This window comes from Sorex fumeus, unplaced genomic scaffold (genome assembly GCF_029834395.1).
Source record: "Sorex fumeus unplaced genomic scaffold, SorFum_2.1 ptg000013l, whole genome shotgun sequence".
NCBI classification, from domain to species: Eukaryota; Metazoa; Chordata; class Mammalia; order Eulipotyphla; family Soricidae; genus Sorex; species Sorex fumeus.
Window position 1 is genome coordinate 3,397,953 of NW_026606070.1, and position 22,505 is coordinate 3,420,457.

Genomic DNA, 22,505 nt, shown 5'->3' on the forward strand with positions numbered 1-22,505 from the left:
GGAACAGAGACAGAGACAGAGACAGAGACAGAGACAGAGACAGAGACAGAGACAGAGACAGAGGCAGAAAGAATCACTCCGGATACTCATCCAAGAGTTAGATTTAGGATAAATCTTAGAGTTAGATTTTAGGTAAAATTCAAAGCAAGAAATCAGATTTCTCGCCCATCCCACCCAATCCCCATCTCCAATATATATCTGGTCCCCAAATTAAATAGAGATCATCAACTTTGGATTAAAAACCAGTCTTGAAGCTGGAGAGATAGCACAGCAGGTAGGGCGTTTGCCTTGCATGTGGCCAACCCGGGTTCGATTCCCAGCATCCCATATGGTCCCATGAGCACCGCCAGGAGTAACTCCTGAGTGCAGAGCCAGGAATAACCCCTGTGCATCGCCAGGTGTGACGCAAAAAGCAAATAAATAAATAAATAAATAAAAACCAGTATTCCGCCCCTTTCTCCGCCCAGAGGAGACCCCGAGTTGCCACCCACTAATGGCTCCTCCGGCCATGATCTCAGAGGCAAACAAACCAATCTTGGAACCCAGTGGCTTCTGGCAGAAATCCCTCCGGACTTAATTACTAAAATATCAGAAATCCAAAATCATGCAGCCTCTACATCATATGTTCTTCATTATCAGCAACAGAAAACAAATGATCTAATGGTGCCTTTTCGGCAGGTCTGATTGTTGGGGGAAAATTCCAAATAATAATGGTGGGTCTTTTGTCAAAAAATTGAATGTAATCAAAGTAAAGAGAGAGTAAAGTGGAGAACATCTGCCACACAGACAGGGGTGGGGTGGGACGCGGGGTATACTGGGGTTCTTGGTGGTGGAACATGTGCACACTGGTGAAGGGATGGCTGTTTGATCATTGCATGACCGAGACTTCAACCTGAAAGCTTTGTAACTGTTTTCTCAGTGATTCAATAAAAAGAAGAAAAAAAAAGTCTTCCTCTCAGGGGGTTGGAGGCTTGACACAGAGGACGGACTAAGGGACTTTGTCAAAGAGAAAGCACCACTGTGACTCTCTCCTGCTATGCTGAGTGCCAGCTTTGCCACCCAACCCAGACACCCCGGGGGCAGTGAGGCACTCACTCTACTCCTGCTCCCCGCTGCAGAGGAAACGCTGCACTTAGCATCTCCTCTGTAGGTAAGTTAAAAGTGCTCTCTGAGCCTTTGCACAGGATCATCATTTCCGATAAATTTCCCACTCCTTGTGGCCAGACCGATAGTACAGCAGGTAGGGCATCTGCCTTGCAAGTCACGGACCAGGTTCAATTCCCAGCATCCTATCTGGTCCCCCAGCAGCACCAGGAATAATTTCTGAGTACAGAGCCAGGAGTAATGCCTGTGCATCACTGGGCGTGACCCAAAAAGCAAAAAATTTTAAAAAAGCAAAAATAAAAATTACCACTCCTCTAGGAACTGATTTGGGTCAAAGGGTTAAACTGCCCACCTGCCCCCAAATTTTGATCTAGTTGTGTCAATTCCTACTGCAACTGATTCATCTTTCCCTCGCTGTTTTACAATTTCATACTTATTACAAACTAAATTCCTGTGGGATATGATAATAATTGGAATAGAGAGACTAAGTAGGAGATATTTTTTAATTTTTTAAAATTTTTATTAGTGAAACACCATGAGGTACAGTTGTAGACTTACAAATTTTTGTGCTTGGGTTTCAGCTATACAATGATCAAGTACCCATCCCTCCACCAGTGCTCATTCTCCACCACCACGGATCCCAGTATCCCTCACACTCCCCACCCCCCATCCCACCCTGTCTCTGTGGCAGGGCACTCCCTTTTGTTCTCTCTCTCTTTTTTTAAAATTCCATTTCTACTCAATAGCACATGTAAGCTTTTTTTTTCCTAAATGCTTAAAATCTGAAGAAGGAATAAATGGCAAGTGCACTATCCTTCTAAGTTGTTTCCTCCCTTGATTAAAGGTTATTTTCATCACATGATGATTTATTCTAATTTTATATTAATTATCTTATTTAACACTTTTATTCTTTTTATTGTTTTGTACAGTTCTGTTAATTCAGGTAGAGATTAGAAGTGGCAGTTTTTAGTTTTGCCAGTTCAGATCAACCCAAATTACTACTCAATTTATGGCTGTCACTTACCACACTTTATATTTACTTGAAAGAACAGAGATGTTAATGAATTTTTAAATGAGAGTTTTCACAGTTTTCTCAGTTTTCACCTGAGAGTTTTCACTCAGTTTTCTCAGTTTTCACTTGAGAAACATAGTCAAGAGATGTTACCCTTTTCTGATCCATTTACCGTCAGTATCTTATAGAAACAGATTCGTATGAAATCTCTAGAAATGTCTCATAATAAGTTTGGCTGACATAATCATTGGTTTGTTCATTTAACTATCAACTATGAACTATTGTGTGTCAGTGTGTTAGGAGAAAAGTCCAATTAAATCTGAATGGTGACTGTGAAAAGAAACACTTGCTTTTGTAATTCTAGCCACATTTAGGGTTTGACCAGAACTTCGATATGGAAGCATTTGTTAGAATAAATAAAACATTGAGTAGCCAGCTTGGACAGGCTAAATGTTTTATTCAGTAAAGAGGATAAAGCTATTTTCAATCTTTTGGTACTTCAAAGTATTGAATGTTTTAAAAAATTATATCTGGGCTTCACTATTTGATGCACATGATGGATCATGCTGAGTGTCGAGAATACTGACTTCAGTGGACCAACCAGAGATTACCCTATTCAGCAAAATCAAGTAGACAGTGCCTGTTTGAGTGTATTTGTATTATTCATGCCTTTTGATTTTCTGCATTTATGATGCTAAAGCATCAGAATACCTAGGACCTTGATGTTATTAGACAGACTGGCCCTTTCAGAGCAGGCTAATTTCTAGATAGTAAGTGCTGACCTGGACACAATTTCATATGTAAACCCATCAATTCAGATCCCATTTCCCAATCACCTCCTTCACCTGCTTTCACAGGGCTCTGATACTGTGACCCCGATCCACCTGCTAAAATCAATTTAGGGTGCCTATGCAATCATGCTCAGGTGTAGAAACCATTCAAATCAGCCAGTCTTAAACCATTTCACAATGCCTTGTACATTCCTTTCCCAAGAAGACACAATAGAAACTTGGGCTTCTGTCTCCATCTCTCTCCAGCCCCTTCTGACCAACCCTGGTTCTTCCCTGTGTGTCCCCCCACTTCCAAGCCCTATGATAGGACTCCCTCCTTCGGGAATTATGTATAATCCACTATCTTTGCAATGGCAATAGACTCTTACCTGATGCTCTCTCTCTGAATATAGAAGCTACCTTTAGAACACTGTACTTGGAGAAACAGGAAGAAAATGAGAGTATCTTGCTAGCCACAAAGCCATCCTTCTTAACACAACACATTATCATGAGTTATCAGTCCAAGAAAACTATACTCTACAAAGTTGTTAGAGAAGAGAGGACCTCCAGCTTGTCCTTATACATTTTTAATACTTTACATCAGGCTATGCAAAGCACATTCAAAATATTATATCAGAAGAAACATAAAAGGTCATCTTTATTTTGAGTGCTGGGTTATTCTGGAATGTTCTCCTAAAATTTATATCTTTAATAGGAAAATTTGCAACAATTTTCTACAAGTTCCTTCTTAGAAATCTTTGTATGTTGTACCTGAATGGTCTTCAAGAGATCATTTGAACTGCCGATTAAAATGTAGAGTTTAATTTTGTTTTGTTTTTGAGGCTACACCTGGCTGTGTTCAGAGCTTACACCCGGCTCTGTGCCCTGGGATCACTCTTGGCAGGGCATGAGGGACCATATGCAAGGGAGGTGTCTTACCAGCTGAGCTATCATTTGTCGTGTGGGGTGAAGAGATGGCTATTATGGGATGAGGCGTTAGCATAGACACTGAGGTCAAGTCTGAAGCCTCCCCTTGTAGAAATAATTATAGAGGTTAAAAAAAGTGTGAAGCTGGAGCTATAGCACAGTGGCTGGGCGTTTGCCTTGCATGCGGCTGACCTGGGTTCGAATCCCAGCATCCCATATGGTCCCCTGAGCACTGCCAGGAGTAATTGCTGAGTACAGAGCCAGGAGTAACACTTGAGCATCGCCAAAAAAAGCAAAAAAAAAAGTATGCTTGGTTGTAAAAATGTGCATTTGAGATAAGGTGCTTTGGGGGTAGTTCCTATGACAACCAAGGTGATGTGGTCATTATCTGGTCATTATTATGTGGTCATCTTTCAATCCCCAGACTTCATTCATCCCATTTCCTTATAAGACACACTGGCATCGAGGCAAGTGAGGCTCATCTCTTAAGCTGACTTGTACCATAATTTTAGCCTCTGTTTCCATGGGACAACTGCCAGCTACCGTCTGAGTCTAGTCTGGTTGCCAAGTGGATGTGCCCCAGAGGTCCACTAAGGTGACTCGGATACTGTGGCCTTAGAAGATTTTTCTAGAATAGCCAAACCAAACACCAAACCTGCCTTGCTTCTTTTTCCTGGCTAGAGGTCCAAACTCCCAGGCTCTGAGCAGAGCTGTGACAGGCAGAAGACACCAGGCTGTCAACCCTTAGCCTCCCGCTTGCCAGGAAGGCATCGTGAGCCACTGAGGCACCTTATGCCCCACTCCTCCGTCCCCATGGATCTTGTCCCCCAAAAATCTAGGCTTCCTTTAAGGAATTTGTAAGTAACATTCCAAAGCTGCAAGTTCTCTTCACTTCATCTGAATGAATGCTACTTGGGGAGAAGTTACTATGCAGAATGGAACTTAGTTACTTTAATAATTAGGTAGAGAGACATAAAGACTATTGATGCCACTTTGAGTCAAACCCATGTACTACCACAAAAGACATTCAATATGAATTCATGAAGAGTCCTTGTTGACATTTAACGGTGTTGGTATGCATAAAGAAATAATAAGGAACTTTGCAAACCTGACAAAGAAGGCGGCTTGCTCTAGTAGCAGAATGCTGGCCTGGTGGACTCCTACCTGTGTTTAGTCCACGTTTCTGCACTCCTTACCCTGTGGTCCTGCTCACAGAGAAGGTGTTACTTCCAGTTGCAGGGGACACGGGTGTTTCCCCAGAATCAGTCAAGGAGGAAAAATGGAATATAGGTCAATGGGAAAAAGAGTTCCATACATTTAAGGACGTAGTAAAATTAAAGTCTAGAATAAACTACAGAGCTGAAAGAAGAGATGTCATGAGGCACAATTTAGGAAGAAGCTTTGGAAAGAGTTAATGACACAAAGGTAAATCTTTTCTTTACACCAGGAGAACTTAACTGCACAGAAATAATGTGCTTAGTTTGGAGGCCAATACTCGTAATATTTTGGTCTTGTTGAAATCTCTTTGCATATATCAGTAAGCTAGTTATCTAAAGAATAAACACAGGCTTCCTTTAAGGCTTTTCTTGACTATTTCACTGAGCATAGTTCATGAAACAGATAACTGAAATTCTGAATGGGAGGTGGGGGCAGGATGGCAGATGCAGATGCCTCCTTTCAGCACACTGCACTGTGATCATCACAGAAATACAGATACATCCGTGTCTGTCAGGTGATAGAGATGCGTCATCACATCTCAATCACGATGCCAAAGTCATGATCCGTCATTTTAAGGTATCCATGAATTCATATAATTAACAGAATTCTAAATCACGATGTCTAAAATGAAAATACAAAACCTGTCGGGGCAGGAGATAATACAGCAGGTAAGGTGCTTGCCTGGCATCCCAAGCACCACCAGGAGTGATAACCTGAGTACCGAGCCAGGAGTAACCCCTGTGCACTCCAGGGTGTGGCCCCCAAATCAAAAATAAGTAAATAAATAAATAAATAAATAAAATAAAAACTGTCAAACCCTACAAAAGCAGAAAGAATAGGTGTTTGGGGGTGAGAAATGAGTTGTTTAAAGAATGTGAAGATTCAGCCTGACCTGATGAGTAAGTTTAGACCCTGCCAGATATCACAGTATCTCTAATTAGCAGCACGATACTGCACCTTGACTGATCCAGTTAAGAATCAGTCCCAAAGAAACCAATGGGAAAAGAAGAAGGAAATGATTGGTTCATGTAGGTCTTCAATCAGCCAAACACGATGATGATTTCACTGGGGTATAAACTATGTTCAGACCCACTGAATTATATATATTAAATATGTGCAATGTTATCTGTTCCAGTTACACCACAGTAAACTGATTTTTTTCCCAAATAAAATAAGGTAGTAGTTAACTTTCAGATCATGGCGACATTAGTCAAAGTAGTGTAGTTTTCAACATAGAATGGGCGATCACTGAGTCTTTGTTCACCTTGAGCTCAATACTGTCAAATGAAAACATTGCCGCTTCCACTCTCACAGAGAGACTAGCAATAGCTAGAGACTTCCTGCTTACCAGTCCTCTCTGACCTAATAGTCTGGAAGCAATAAACCATGCGGCCAAGGAACTCAGTCTATTAGCATGCATAAATAGGCGACACTCTTTCGTGTAGAGCGAGAGAGTCTTTTTTCTAAACTGACATGACTCAATGATGGAAAATATTGCTTTGATATTATGTTGCTTAAGATCAATGTCCACTGCATTTTAATATAACTTACTATATTGTTTTTAAAGTCTACCCAGAGAAAAATCTTCAACGAGAATTTAAATTTTTCTTTAAAAATATTCTGATTCTATCAACCTAATTTTATCAAGGCAATAAACTTCAACTTGATCAAGATGGACAAGTATATTCCACAAGCTCACAATATGTTTTAAGAATTTTTGCTCTTGGCATCATTTCTGCTGACTCCGAATTTCTTTAAATATGCTATTGTTATTTCATTGGACACAAAAATTTTCAGCAGTTGAGTATCTTCTTAGTATTTCATTGCAACATTTCTCATTTTAATATCTTATATTCGCCTTTTTTATTATTTAATAAGAGTTTTCTTACCCTCATTTTGCACTATTAAATACTCATACATTTCCCTTTCTGGAGTATAAGCCTCATGAATGCAGAACTCTTATATATTTTTATAGGTATAACAATGCAGAGCATTTAATCCATTAAGAAACTCACATATAAAACTGGTGTAGAGAGGATCCTCCCAGGATGGGAGAAGCATGCTGAAAGTAGACTATAGACCAAACATGACTGCCACTCAATACCTCTTTTGCGAACCACAACACCCAAAAGGAGAGAGAGAACAAAAGGGAATACCCTGCCACAGAGGTAGGCTGGGATGGGGGGGGATAGGGGGTGGGAGAGATACTGGGACCCGTGGTGGTAGAAAACGGGCACTGGTGGAGGGATGGGTACTTGATCATTGTATAACTGAAACCCAAGCACAAAAATTTGTAAGTCTAAAACTGTACCTCATGGTGTTTCACTAACAAAAATTTTTTTAAAAAATGTAAATGATGGAGAATGGGCACTGGTGGAGGGATGGGTACTGGATCATTGTAGAACTGAAACCCAAGCACAAAAATTTATAAGTCTACAACTGTACATCACGGTGTTTCACTAATAAAAATTAAAAAAAAAACTGGTGTAGGATGACCAGTATATCAGTTTAACCAGAAATACATTTGAATATTAACCTGCAGTAACTACCTGCACGTGCTCGGATCCTTTCAGAAGTACATCATGTCTGTCTGTGCTACACTAGTGTACGTCTCTGCACGCACAGCATGAAGCTCCCATGTTAAAATATGGCTGATTGGTTAATTATATCAATATAGAAAAGTGTTATATGGCTTTCTCTGGGTTCTCAAGTAGTGTTAACATCTTGCATATACACAGACACACATAGACACACTCACACACACACACACGTCTGTACTCTTCCTTCCCCACACAAACACACACACACACACACACCGGTAGCCAAATAGAAGTTTTCACTTTGAAAGCAAACCACAGAAAACTCACTCCTCTATCACCAGATCAGTTCTGAGGCACTGTACTTTCTCTCAAATTTTAACCACTACAGACTTAGGTGAAACCAAGAATAGATCATCGCCAAGACTCAAAAATATACACGCACAATTCCGATTTCTATCAGGAGCAGTTTCTGAGATGCTTTTAAAGTAGCCCTGGAATTCTATGTGAATGATTCCAGCATCTGTCAAGATCAATTAATGAAAGAATAGCAGAGAATGGCACTCAGCTGATCACATTTCAGCCTGAGAACAGCACGGTCTCCAATCTGTTGCCCCAGCTTGGACACTGCACAAGTGAATGATTCGGACAGAACGCAGGGGGATTAATCGAATCCCACAAGGTCTGGGTCCAGAATCTAGGGTGATACGAACAGGCTCAAGTTATCAAACACAACAGAAATACCTGGCAAATTGGCTCCAAGGGAACAAGAACGCAGCCCGCTCTCACCTTGCACAATCACACACTTCAGTGGCCAGTGACAACTGCAGGCTGCACGGGGCCGGCAGGGAGGCGGCAGCTGCTCTGACCCAGCAGCTTGAGGCGCACTCGAGCGCGGCTCAGCTCCGTCCTACTGTCCGCTGGTTCACTGCAGTTTCTCCCATGACTCCATCACTCAGGAATGACAACCACTGCCCGCTCCCCCCAGACTAATGGGCTCCCTGGCTACTGAGCTCAGGTAAAAGTGCTGAGTCCTGCAATGTCTCCACAAGGTGAGCAAAAGCAAAAGAGTTTACAGGGAGAGCAGAAACCGTCAAGGAATAAGCTGAAGCTTGACATGCTGTCTTTCAGGGATTCGAATATCCATAAGTCAAGAGTTACTGCAACTGTCAGGGATGCAGTAAAGCTGAGAATCTCGTGGGGCACCAGCCAATCTGCTAATCCAGAGGCACTCTCTTTCCCTCTCTCTCCCTCTCTCTCTCCCTCCTCCTTTTCTCTCCCCCCTCTCTCTCCCTCTTTCCCTCTCCTTCTCTCTCTCCCTTCCCTCTTCCTCTGCCTCTCTCCCCCTCTGTCTCCCTCTCTCTCTCCTTTTCTCTCTCCCTCTCTTCCTCTCCCTTTCTCTCCTCCCGTCCCTCTCTCTCTTCCTCTCCCTATCTCTCTCCCTCTTTCTCTCCATGTCTCTCTCTGCCTCTCTCTCTCTTTCCTTCTGCCATTCCTTCCTCCCTCCCTTTCTTTCTTCTTCCTTTTTTCTCCCCTCCCCTTCCTGCCTCTCTCATGTCTCTCCCATCCCCCTCTTTTCTTTCTCTCATCTCCCACCCCTCTCTCCACCCCCCTTTCTGCTTTCTCTCATTCTTTCTCTCCTCCCTCCCACCCTTATCCCATCCACCACCCCAACACACAGATACACACACAAGTTAACTGCTCTTAAATATCCACGCAGACATGGAAGGGGTAAAGAGATTGGCAGTATACTGGTAACAAGACTTAAAGTAAAACTAAAATATTTGCCAAATGAAATCAAACTTTTCAAAGTAAAACCATCATTTGTTCAAAAGCCTTCATATGAAGTCTTGCTTCCTGCACATATTGGAATTGGGCAATGCCACTGCCCCATATTAAAAAAGATAATAAAGATGTGTGTATCTCAGTGCTGACTGGAAGTAAAGTAAAGTAAAGTAAAGGCCCTCCCGTTGATCGTCGATTTGCTCGAGCGGGCCCAGTAACGTCTCCATTGGAGACTTTGTTGTTACTGTGTCTGGCATATCGAATACTCTCGGTAGCTTGCCGGGCTCTCCAAGAGGGGCGGAGGAATCGAACTCGGGGCGGCCATGTTGGCCGCTTGTAAGGCGAACGCCCTACCCGCTGTGCTATCGCTCCAGCCCTGACTGGAAGAATCAATTAAAATTTCCCATAAAAATTCCTACCACCTTTTTAAATCAAGATTAGTCTTGACTTAAGCACATTTTAATTTGGAGAGGTTTCAAGAAATTTTTTTCTTGCACGAAATATCATCATTCTACCTATATGTGTTATAGACAGATACAAACAAATTTACAGATGGTTTCCAGTAGAATCTTTCCAGGTTTTCATTACCCATATTTCTATTTTCTTATCAACAGTGGAGAAGTAGCAATTCTTAAACTTCTAAGTGCATCCCATAAATGATTTCTCTTAGTTGTTTGTTTTTTTTTTACTCTTAGAGGCAAAATTACTTACTGAATTTAGATGGATTGCCTTAATAGGAAATATCCTCTCCAGCCATGTTCCCTTTCTCCACCTGCCTCTGTGCACCAGCCATGTACCTTGAACCACTGGTCTAATCTCTGGGTTTCGAATTTGATGAAACTTTGTTACTCAGCCCCACTCTGGTCTGTCTCCTGGTTGGTGCAGATGAAATGGAAAAGAAGGAGAGAATGCTTGGGAAATGCTCGAGTACTAGGAAGAGGTGTTTCTGGCTTTTTCATCCCCTTAGTCACCAATTCGGGAAGTCGACTGATGAATCAATCACCTTCTGTGTTCGCACGGAAAGCCCCTGGGCCTTCAGGGCAGGGTTTGCATAAAGTGGGTTCTAAGTAGATTTCAAGATTGTACTGAACTGCTGTCCTCTGAGTGACCGCTCTCGATGGCAGGGACCACAGGGCTGGAATCAGCTCCATGAACAACGGGAGCTTCATTTGGTCTTTGAGGCAGAACTGGATGAGTGAGCTGAAGCCCTGAGAGCAAATGCTCATGTTCTGGGCTGCTCGCACAGTTCAGCTGGTCTTTGCTTCACTTGCCAGTGGGGATTAATGAAGGGAAGAGGTTGGGAGTGGAATGCCAAACTCACTGCTGAGTTAACTGAGGAGCAAATGCATTTGGGCATTCATGCTCACGTTCTTACTATTATGTATGCATTACTTAGAGATTAGGTTGCACAAGGGAAATGCCAGGAGAGGAGGTAGACAAAGGTGACCAGTGGGAACTGAGACCTTTAACTGCGTGGGCGCCTGTTTCATGGGACATAGGGCTAGAAGATTCATGAACATTAGCCCCATGTATCTTCATAACAATGCTGTGAGATCTCTACTCCTATTCCATTTCAGAGATGAGAATAACTCGCCTGAACATGCTGCCAGTGAGCGGTGGAGCTTGAATTAAAATAAATGCATGCATGGTAAGTTTGTTAACGCATAATTTTATAAGAGAAAGGAAAAACGTTTGGCATTCGGGTTGGAGAGACAGCACAGTGGATTTGATCGTCATCACCACATATGGTTCCTTGATCCCTGAGTACAGAGCCAGGAGTATGCCCTTGGGTGGCTGGGATGTGTCCCCTCAGAACATTTTTGACTTGTCAAAAGTGCAATAAACATTTTTGACTGTTAAAGTGCAATAGGAAAGGCAATAATGCAAATCGGCAGGAAAACTTCTTGAGGGTATTTAGATGGAAAGTTAACTTTCATGATGATTGCAGATTTTTAGAAAAACCTAGTTTGATATCTTAATGACTTACTTATTCATTTTTAATTGAATCACCATGAATTACAGTTATAAAGTTATTCATAATTGAGTTTCAGGCATAAATGTTCCAATACCAATCTCGTCACCAGGGTAACTTCCCTTCACCAAAGTCGCCAGTTTGTTTTGGCATTTTCTTAACAACAAATCATTGCCGGATACCATATTATTTTTGCCAATATTTGTATATATTTTTTCTTTTAGGCTATAATGTTTATCATCAGATTTAAGAAGTTCAGAATTCTTTCTCTATAGTAGACTATCACTTTCTTTTCCAACATATTTCCAATGCATTAGCACTGTAGCACTGTCATCCCGTTGTATTAATTTGCTCGAGTGGGCACCAGTAACATCTCCCATGTGAGACTTGTTGTTACTGTTTTTGGCATATTGAATACACCATGGGGAGCTTGCCAGGCTCTGCCATGTAGGCAGGATACTCTCCGCAGCTTGCCGGGCTCTCAGAGAGGGGCGGAGGAATCGAACCCGGGTCAGCCGTGTGCAAGGCAAATGCCCTATCCGCTGTGCTATCATTCCAGCCCCCCTCCCCAGTACATTATTTCTGAAAATTTGCTTAACTTACTAGATTCTTGGGAATGCCTATAAAGAATTCTAATCTTCCATGTGGCAGAAAAGACAAATTTTTTCCCAAATATGCTTTGTAGTTCAGTGGAAAAGTCACAATTTTCAGTAACTGGAGTCTGAGAATGTTAACAAAATGCCAGGTTCTTTCTACAATTTTTATTGGAAAGCTGGAGGCAGAGATAGAAATGTAGTACCGAAGAGTATTCTTTTAAAATCTTTTTTTCAAGTATTGCTTTCAGCTGTAAGAGAAAGAGTGAAATTGTATCTGCAAGACTGTAGTCTAATTCCTAACAAATTTCTAGGTAGCTAAATTGTCCCTGCTTTCAATCTCTCTCTCCCCTATTTTGAAATTCTTCTCTGAAAGTGTCAGGGGACATTTAAATATACCTTGCCTCTGCTTTTAACATTCCCATCTGCAAAGTGACCCATCCAAAGATTCCTTTATAACACCAGCCCTCTTACCATCCCTAAATTTAGCCTTTGAAAGAAAACACTGGATTGAATTCCTGCAAATAGAATCCGTTTGTTTTAGATGTTTTTCTTCTTTAGGGCTTTGGGCCACGCCCAGCAGTACTCAGAGCATACTACTGGTTCTGTCTAGGGGTCACTCCTGGTTGACCTTGGGGGTCAGATGTGGTGCTGGGGGTCAGAGCGGGTCAGCCACGTGAAAGGCAAGCACCTGGCCTTCCCTACTATTGCTCTGGACTCAATATTTTTATTAATGAGAGAAAAATAAGTAAGCCACTGAATGAGTTAGTAATAAGTCAAGATGAAGAGTAGAGAAAAACAGGTAGGCATTCTAATCTTAGTTATTAAATTAGATTAATAAAGAAGATCCAAACAACAATATCATCTGCAAGACTCTACCAACCCACATGTAAACAGACAAGATGTTTTACAAGCCTTTGGGACTGAGGCTCCTGTGACTCATTTTTCTATTGGTATCACTCATGTTTTACTAAAAAGCAAGTATAAAACACAAAGATCACCTATCATGACATGCAGAGTATCTAGAAACGTAGATAAAAAGTTGCTTTCTGGACCCTCCCAGGGTGGGAGAGACATGCTAAAAGTAGTCTATAGACCAAACATGATTGCCACTCAATGCCTCTCCTGCAAAACACAGTACCCAAAAGAAGAGAGAGAGAACAAGGGGGAATGCCCTGCCACAGCGGCAGGGTGGGATGGGGAGATGGGTGGTGGGAGGGATACTGGGATCAGTGGTGGTGGAGAATGGGCACTGGTGGAGGGATGGGTATTTGATCATTGTATAACTGAAACCCAAGCACAAAAATTTGTAAGTCTACAACTGTACCTCATGGTGCTTCACTAATAAAAAAAAAATGATAAAAAAAAGTTGCTTTCTTCCACTCTTTGCTGTATATTTTTTATAATTTTTTATTTTATTTTTTACTTTTTTTCTTCTTCAATTTTTATTAGTGAAAGACCATGAGGTACAGTTGTAAACTCACAAATTTTTTTTTTCCCTTTATTTTATTTTGTTTTTTTTAAAGTTGTAGATTTACAATTTTTTGTGCTTTGGTTTCAATTATACAATGATCAGATACCCATCCCTCCACCAGTGCCCATTTTCCACCACCATGGATAATATCCCTCCCACCCCCATCCCCCCATCCCCCCGTCTCTGTGGCAGGGCAATCCCCTGTGTTCTCTCTCTCCTTTTGGGTGTTGAAACTCACAAATTTTTGTGCTTGAGTTTCAGTTATACAATGATCGAATACCCATCCCTCCACCAGTGCCCATTCTCCACCATCACCAGTTCCAGTATCCCTCCCTCCCCCCATCCTCCCATCCCATCCTACCTCCGTGGCAGGGCATTCCCTTTTGTTATCTTTCTCATTTTGAGTGCTGTGGTTTGCAAAAGAGGCATTGAGTGGCAATCATGTTTGGTCTATAGTCTACTCTCATCACGCATTTCCCTGAATGCGCCTTATCGTCTTTGCTGTATATTGCTTCTGAATAAAGTATGGAAAAACAACCACTGTCAGAGTTATTTCTTTAAAAATTAGAAACGATTACAGTGATATTTCAGTAAGTTAGAATCTACTGGTAGGGCAGTTGCCTTGCACACGGCCAACCCGCCTAACCCGAGTTCGATTTCTCCACCAGAAACCTGGAAACCCAACAAGCTACGGAGAGTATCTCACCTGCATGACAAAAGCCTGTCAAGCTCCCCGTGACGTATTCGATATGCCAAACACAGTTACAATGAGTCTCACAAGGGAGACGTTACTGGGCCCGCTTGAGCAAATTGATGAACAACGGGAGGACAGTGCTACAGAATCTACTGGCAACAGTTAACTCTCAAGTTAGAAATTATTAAAAACAACTTATCATAAGGTACTTCCTTCAAATTATTAAGGTTTTTTTTTTTTGGCCCAAAGCCTACAGCTGATTTTTGCCTAAGTATAATTCCACAGCAGAAATGAGAGATACAGCTGAGTCCTTTTATCGGATGTTTGAGATCCTCCTTTCAAAAACATGCATTGAAATGAAGCTTCCAGTGGAATTTAAACTTTGGGAGAAAGCATCTGGAAGCAGAGATTAATATTTGCTGTCAGTGAATAAAGTAAATAAGATGTTTGGGGGTTTTGTTTGGTTCTTGGTTCCTTGCCAACGGATGATATCTTCCTGATGTTTCCCTGTGGCAGCGTTCAACTTCACACAGATATTCAAAAGCCTAAAATACGCAGAATCTTTCTATTTAGGGTGGACCTGGATTTATGAATTAGTAGAACAGACTTGTTTCTTGTTTGAGAACTAATGGGAAAAAGTATTTTTCTAACACATTTTTCCCTGTCACTCCCTTCAAATTGATTCCTTTTCTTAGGCTTTACAAGCAACTCCATAGGAAAATGGCCATGAGCCATGAAAGGGCAAATCATCTGAAGCAGTGATCATTTAAGGAAGCATTTAGAGTATCTGAAATACATAATAGTTTTGCATTCCAACCATCTAATAAGGATGCACAAAGGAATGTATGAGAACTCTCACAATTTACAAAGACCATGAAATTGAACATTTCTTGAACAGCCATAATTGACTTTTCCTTCAAGCATATTCTTAAGTTGATGGTAATTTTTTCTGGATGCAAAAGAAAGTACCCATAAATGTAATTTCCACTGTAAGATATAAAGAGCCACTATTCTGCTTTTACTGAAAAATTGCCTGAATACATTCAAGTAACTTTTGAGAAAAGAAATACTCAGGAGTATGCATAATGAGATACACACACACACAAAAAATCTAAATATGTTCCTTTGTGAGTACAGGAAAAAGTTACTTTTAAATGGACAATCAAGATATTGTGAATACTGATCTGTTGGTAAAATTACAGAAATTACAGTCTTGCAGTACAATGATCACTTCCCTCCTATGACCTGCAAGAAGGACTCAACCACACAGCACCCTGAGCTGGCCCTTCCTTAGAGCCCCTACCTCCTACCTCCCACCTCCCCACCCCCAAACCCTGTTGAAATTTTCTTCAGACATTGGGATATGTGTCGCTCCTCCTTTCCACAAAACACAACCCCACTGCAGTCCCTTAATGTCATTTAATTAGATGAATATACATATTTAAGTCAAAGTAAGAAAACAACTGAGTCTAAAAAACATGACTAGTGAGTTGAAATTTCCCCTACATTTAAAGCATACTAGATAGTCGTGTGTCATTTCATTTCAACTTTGTATAAATATTCTTAACAACAGAAAACTCTGAAAACATTCTTGGTAACTTATTAGTTTTTATTTTTGTTAGTGAGATTATAGAAATCTATTTTCTTCTTCATGTTTTAAAGAAGTAAACAATCTGCAAGGATAGCTATACCAAGTAGTTAAAAAATAGAAGAAATAAAGAGAACCAGAAGAAACAAACTGTGATAACTAGATAGCATTTTCTGAAATATATTTCTTGACATATCTAATTCAGGAAGCTTATAGTCTCAACAAGTAGAAAGATATTCAGTCTTTAGATCTGCTATTACCATTACTCTAATCATCTGTTAAAAATGTATGGGCACATGTAAAAATTTCTAGATGCTTAGTATAATATATGGAAAATATGGAGTCATTGCTTTCACTAATTTATAGAATAGAAAAAAAGGGAAAGAGGCAAATGCGTGTTTGTGTCTGTATATGTATATTTCTGAATGTCTCTGTGTGTTAAAACTCAAATTCATGGAAAGTGGAGAACTTAGAGTACACATAAGACAAAGAAAAATTACTCTCTTCTATAAATAGATTTCTTTAGACATATATCAAAGACAACTTTCTTCTCTGTCTATACAAATTTCTGGGGGGGCAAGAGAGGAGCTTAAAGGAGTGTTTGCATTGCTAGTATTACATGGGTTTTACATCATTTGGGTTCAAAGCATTTTTCAATTTGGTAGAGAACTCAGACTACAAGATAATAAACTAACTTTAACCTGTTAAGTAAATGGCAGACTTGGCTATTAAATTTAACTCCTCAGGAAAGAAGCATTGAACACAAAAGTCATCAGGCCTTCCAAGAATATTTGGACTCAGTCTAGAGTTCAACACCTGTTACTGAACTCACAAGACCAAATTAATCTCAGCTGCACATTTTATTTTTGATAAGTAGGCATAGTCAGGCGTTTTCCTTTTTAAATTGAAATAAATCTTTACAAATCCTCCTCATATGAAAAAAATATTTCATTAGTTCAACAGGCTATATTTCAAAAGAAATATTAACAGAAATTTCATACAATGAAATTGGGAATGTACTTACTCTTCAGATATTACTGTGACCATCCTCATGTCAACATTTTTTCATAAAGCAAAAAAATAAAAGAATGATAAGGAAAGAAATGAATTTGTAAGCATTTCCATACAGCTGTGGCAGAAAACTTTTTAAGTCAACTAAGTAGTGATTCTCAAGACATTTCTTCAGATAACTATTTCTCACCACAAATCCCCATGACATTTTCCATTTTAAAATAAGAAACTTTTATAATGGCAAATGATGTGTTATAATGGAAATATTGTGACATCTTAGGAGATACAGGAGAAGACTAGTAATGAACAAGTGGGAACAAGCTAGTGGAAGCAGTGAGCCTCTCCATTTCCAACACAAAATCAAGATAGATGTTATACTTTGGCAGTAGGGGAGAATACACACAGATTTCACTGAGGAGAAAAAGGACCCAGGATAGGAAAGCAAACTAAAAAGTGTCTCCTATTTCTAATTAAAAATTATTATTTAAACCTATCTCACTTTCTCACCCAAAATTCTGAACATTAGTTTCAGTAAAATTGAAATAGTGGAATCCCTGAAAAGGGGTCTTCGTTTGTCTAACTGATACTCTTTGGATGATGAAACCACACACTCTGATGCGGTCTCCAGAGTCCCTTTTCTGATTTATATGGTTTCGTGTTAGCCTAAAATGCACACAAGGAAGAGAAGCCCACATGTTGACAGAAGTTTATATTTTGCCTTCTTCATCAGTGTTCTGAGGGAAAAGAAACTATGGCACAAATATTTTGCAAATACAGTTATTTTTATTTCAAAGATAAGGAAACGAGGCTTTAGGAAATTCAGTAAAGGTAAAGGTAAAGGCCCTCCCGTTGATCGTCGATTTGCTCGAGCGGGCCCAGTAACGTCTCCATTGGAGACTTTGTTGTTACTGTGTCTGGCATATCCAATACTCTCGGTAGCTTGCCGGGCTCTCCGAGAGGGGCGGAGGAATCGAACTCGGGTCGGCCATGTTGGCCGCTTGTAAGGCAAACGCCCTACCCGCTGTGCTATCGCTCCAGCCCAAGGAAATTCAGTATCACTATAATATAATAGTGATATCATCCAGAAAGTAGTTAATTATGCAATAATTGCTTGTATGTAGTTTAAAGATGACTAGTGACTCATTTTAATTGCTTAGATTATGGTAATATCAGATACAGTTCATGCTACGAATTTCATCAAAACAAGAAGTTATCCAAGTAGGACAGATTCCAGTCCAGACTTCAGAATCTGAGTCATGATTTTATATTATTAAATACCTCAATAAACATTTTCAACATGAAAAAGGACTAACTTGAGGGCTGGAGCAATAGCACAGTGGGTAGGGCGTTTGCCTTGCACGCGTCCGAACCGGGTTCAATTCCCAGCATCCCATATGGTCCCCCAGCACCACCAGGAGTGATTCCTGAGTGCAGAGCCAGGAGTAACCCCTGAGCATTGGCTGGGTGTGACCCAAAAAGAAAATAAAAGAAGAAAAAAAGAAAAAGGACTAACTTCAGAGTACTAATCAAACCTATTTTTAAATAATATGACCAAATATGAAACTGGTATTCCTAAAAAATTACATGGGAAAACTGCCACTTTTTATCTATCCTTCACCAAATTGTTTTGTACAGTTCCCTGCACATTTCAAAGTGTTCTCTTCAAATCTGAATCCAATGTGTACTACTCATTTAAGGATATGACAGATGCCTAACAAGCAAGTTTACTTTATTGAAGAATTTTACACTTTGAAGAATTAGACAATAGCTCATAGATATGACTGAAGGAGATTTGCAATCAAGGTTATTTATATTCAGAGGTTAAAATAATCCTTTGCCCAAAGTTACATGAACATTGTACTGTACATTGTGTTATTTCTACTTTTCTACAAGGCTTCATCTCTTGGTTTGTACTCATGTCCTTCCCCCATTGTAGATTGACCTCTCTAGCTGCTAGATTCAAGGAAATTTATGCAGAAATGCAAAAGAAAGTCTTGTGTTTATGTGTGCTGTGACCACCAACCCACTGATGTGCAGCACCAGAGGTTGTTTATATTGTACCGTGGTCTTTATTCTCAGTCTAATATAGAGTGTGACTGTTTGTAATATAGTTATTACTAAATGTGTTGTTTTTTTGTTTTGTTTTGTTTTTGTTTTTTTTTTTTGAGACCACGTTAAGCAGTACTCAGAGCTTATTCCTAGCCCTGTACTCAGTGATCACTCTCAGTGGGGTTCAGGGAACCATATGGGCCTCCAGGGATCAAACCCTATTCCTTAATGGTGTTCTTTTTAAAGGAAATCTCCTGGGGTTAAAGATAGATCAAGTGGTAAGGCAACTTGTCTTGCATATTGGCCAACTCAGTTTGAGCCTCCCAGAACCATATATGAAACTCCAAGCACTGATGTGCTGCTAGGTGTGGTCCCCAAGTTCCCTCCCCCAAGAAAAGAAAAAGAAAGAAATACATAAAGAGGGGTCTCAAGAAGTACAGGAAGACACTATATTTCTGGCTAGTGGGAAGTTCCACAGTGCAGCTGGGGCAGGTCCCTGTGATGGTATTTCACAGATGATTTCATTACTTCTTATTTTTTTTTGTTTCATCCAAACCCTTTGTAAGAATTCTTATATAAAATAGACTATTGGCTATTAATGAAGACGACTGATAAACTGTGAAAGCAAGAGGCCTTCTAAAAAATCTTGGTTGGGAGGTGTGGGCTGAAAGTAGATAAAGGACCAAACATGATGAAAACCATAATGCCCAGAAGTAGAGAGGGAGTATGGTGGGAAATTGTCTGCATAGAGGCAGGGGAGGGGTGGGAGGAGAGGGTGGGAAATACTGGGGACATTGGTGGTGGAAAATGTGCATTGGTGGAGGGATGGGTGTTCAATCATTGTATGACTGAAACTCAAACATGAACGCTTTGTAACTGTATCTCACGATGATTCGATAAAAAATTTAAGAAGTAAAAATATCTTGGAAAGGCGACAATGATCTTATTAATGGAAACGTATCTCCTGAAGTGAAGAAAACACGCAAGGAAAGAGGGGGAAGCAAACTGGATATTAAGGGTCCCCATGAGACTCTTTCTTTCGTAACAAAACTACAAGAGCTTGATTTGAGAGTTAAGACTGAGAATAAGGCAATAGAAAGTGTGTTTATTTGGCGGGGGTGGGGAGGTGCGGGGATTCTGGGGGGGAGGGGGGAGAATGGAAAAAGATTCCAGCTTACAGCATAGATTTTGAGTTACATTTATCTTGATGCTAAAGGTAGTGTGAATTAACTTTTGGGGAACTTAACGAATATTATGAAAACAATCAGAAGTACTTAGTATTACTTTTTGAGTAATCAAAATTCTCACGAACCTTGTATTTTATAGAAATGGGCAATTAATTCTAATCAGCTATTACAGCAAATCCTGGCAAGCTTCCTGTGATGTATTCGATATGCCAAACACATTAACAAGTCTCACAATGTTATTGGGCCCACTCGAGCAAATCGATGAACAATGGGAGGACAGTGACAGTGACAGCTATTACTACCTAATATCTTGCCCATGATAACTCAGCAGGTTAACTGAAGGAATACCTGTCATCTGGACTCAAAGTTCATGCTGCAGAAAGCATGCTATCCTGCATTATAAAGCACATTGATGCATCTACCTGTACATTGCTTTAATTAAGATGGAGAGTAAAATGGTAACATGCTATTAGCAGCAGAGATCTAGACTGCTCAAGATACTCTCCTTATATTTGAATCTAGAATTTAGAAAATAAAACTTGGTTAAAATAAAGATACTCTCCTTGTTATTTCATGTGTGAAATCATATAAAGGCTATGGGAGTTTTTCAAAGTTACAGAACTATTTTGTGCTGAAAATGAAAGAAGAAAATACTAATATAGCCATCAATAAACTTCTATGGTAAAAAAAAGTAGAACCTTTTAAAAAGAACTTTCCATAATAAGGTCTACCATTTATTGAGCATTGATTATGGTACAAAGAATTTACATACTTTTTTATTACTCCTCCAAGGTCTGAAAGGTAAATTTTCATTTTCCCATTTTTTAAAATCTTATATTACAGAGGAGGAAATTGAGTCTCACGAATTTTAAGGAACTGGCCCCAAATTGCATAGCTACAGTAAAGAAATCAGAATTTGTTTCTAAAGACCATGAATTCGCAAATAAATTTTTGGGAAACAAACGAACAAAAAATCTGTTTTTCCAATGCAAGAGGCTGAACACATGGGAATGAGGTCAAAAATCATCATCAAGCAAAGTTTCTTGCCATCTGTCACTCCCTCCCCCAAACACATACAGACACACACACAGACACACACAGACACACACACACACACACACACACACACACACACACACACACCCCTTTCTACTTCTATCAGCTCTTTGGTCTGAAAAGTCCTATCCTGGCTTTGCTGTTGAAGGCTGACTTTTATCTTCCAAGGTTGCTGCTCTAGAAATTTTTTTTAAATTTTTATTAGTGAAACACCATAAGGTACAGTTGTAGACTTACAAATTTTTGTCCTTGGGTTTCAGTTATACAATGCTCTAGAATTTTTTTGAGAGCCAGAAAACACACAACAACAAGGAATGCTGGAAACTGTACTCACAGACCCAAAGCAGTTTTAATACATAGAATAGTGGGAGAAAATGAATGCTTATAGAATGGTAAATAAATTTTCCATATATAGATACGTTTGGTTGCATTATAATCCTCGGAATATGACTGTTTGTTTTTTGGGGGGTCTTTTGTTGGTTTTATTTTGGGGCCACACCTGGGCTTACCCGTAGCTCTCTTCTCAGAGATCACTCTTGGCAAGCCTCCAGAGACATTATGGGGTGTAGGATTCTGCTCCATGGGTGACTAAATCTTAAATGGAATTAAAGTAAGTCTCTGGAATCTTTATGTGATGAAACATAGGAATAATTCATTATATCATTTTCTCAACATTATTTTGATATGGATCTCTAGATAACTGGCTAGATATGACTGTTTCTTAATTTTGTAGAATAGTATCTTTATTTTTCTTCTTCCTGCTATTCAAATGTAAGGGCTCACTTGTTTTCTAATTTAAATTCCTTTCACTACTTAATTTGGATACTCCTGAATATAAAGTTGATAATAAGGTAAAGGTAAAGGTAAAGGCCCTCCCGTTGATCGTCGATTTGCTCGAGCGGGCCCAGTAACGTCTCCATTGGAGACTTTGTTGTTACTGTGTCTGGCATATCGAATACTCTCGGTAGCTTGCCGGGCTCTAGAGCAAAAGTTGATAATGATGACTAGAAATCTGTCAGTAAATTCAGTATATGTTTATAGTGATGGGCAAAAAAGTTGTCTCGTTCCTTTTTGGAGCTGTACTAATAGAATATCCTTCTGCAGTAAACCAGGTGACCTGGATTGTCATCTCCCTTTGCTTTCACCAAATTTTAACAGGATGTCAGTAATGAATTTTTTAAATTCGATACTTAAGGACAGATACTTACTTTTTGGATGACGAAAGGAGAGAGGACTTGTGAATGATTCTACAATGACCATTTCTTTGACTTTTAGAAATAAGAAGGCTCATCTCATATGATGTAAAGAGCTTGGTTTCTGTCCAGAGTCATCTTTAAATTACCTCCCTTCTTAGGACCAAATAAAGGGTGTTGGGAGGATCCTCCCAGGATGGGAGATGCGTGCTGAGAGTAGACTATAGACCGAACATGATTGCCACTCAATGCCTCTTTTGCAAACCACAGAACCCAAAAGGAGAGAGAGAACAAAAGAGAATGCCCTGCCACAGAGGCAGGATGGGATGGGGGGA

The 22,505-nt window shown here is 40.0% G+C and overlaps 1 protein-coding gene across 4 annotated transcripts in view; it reads right to left on the reverse strand.

The window, feature by feature from the left end:
* Positions 1 to 22,505, reverse strand: part of ARHGAP24 (Rho GTPase activating protein 24) — a 750,703-nt gene that overhangs the window by 154,050 nt on the left and 574,148 nt on the right. The window contains exon 1 of one of the 4 annotated variants that reach the window (XM_056111395.1): positions 8,313 to 8,352. The exons of the other annotated variants lie outside the window; for them this stretch is intronic. The gene's annotated coding sequence lies outside the window, so the exon portion shown is untranslated. Of the gene's footprint in view, positions 1 to 8,312; positions 8,353 to 22,505 lie in introns of those variants that run through there. 4 annotated transcript variants of the gene reach the window in all.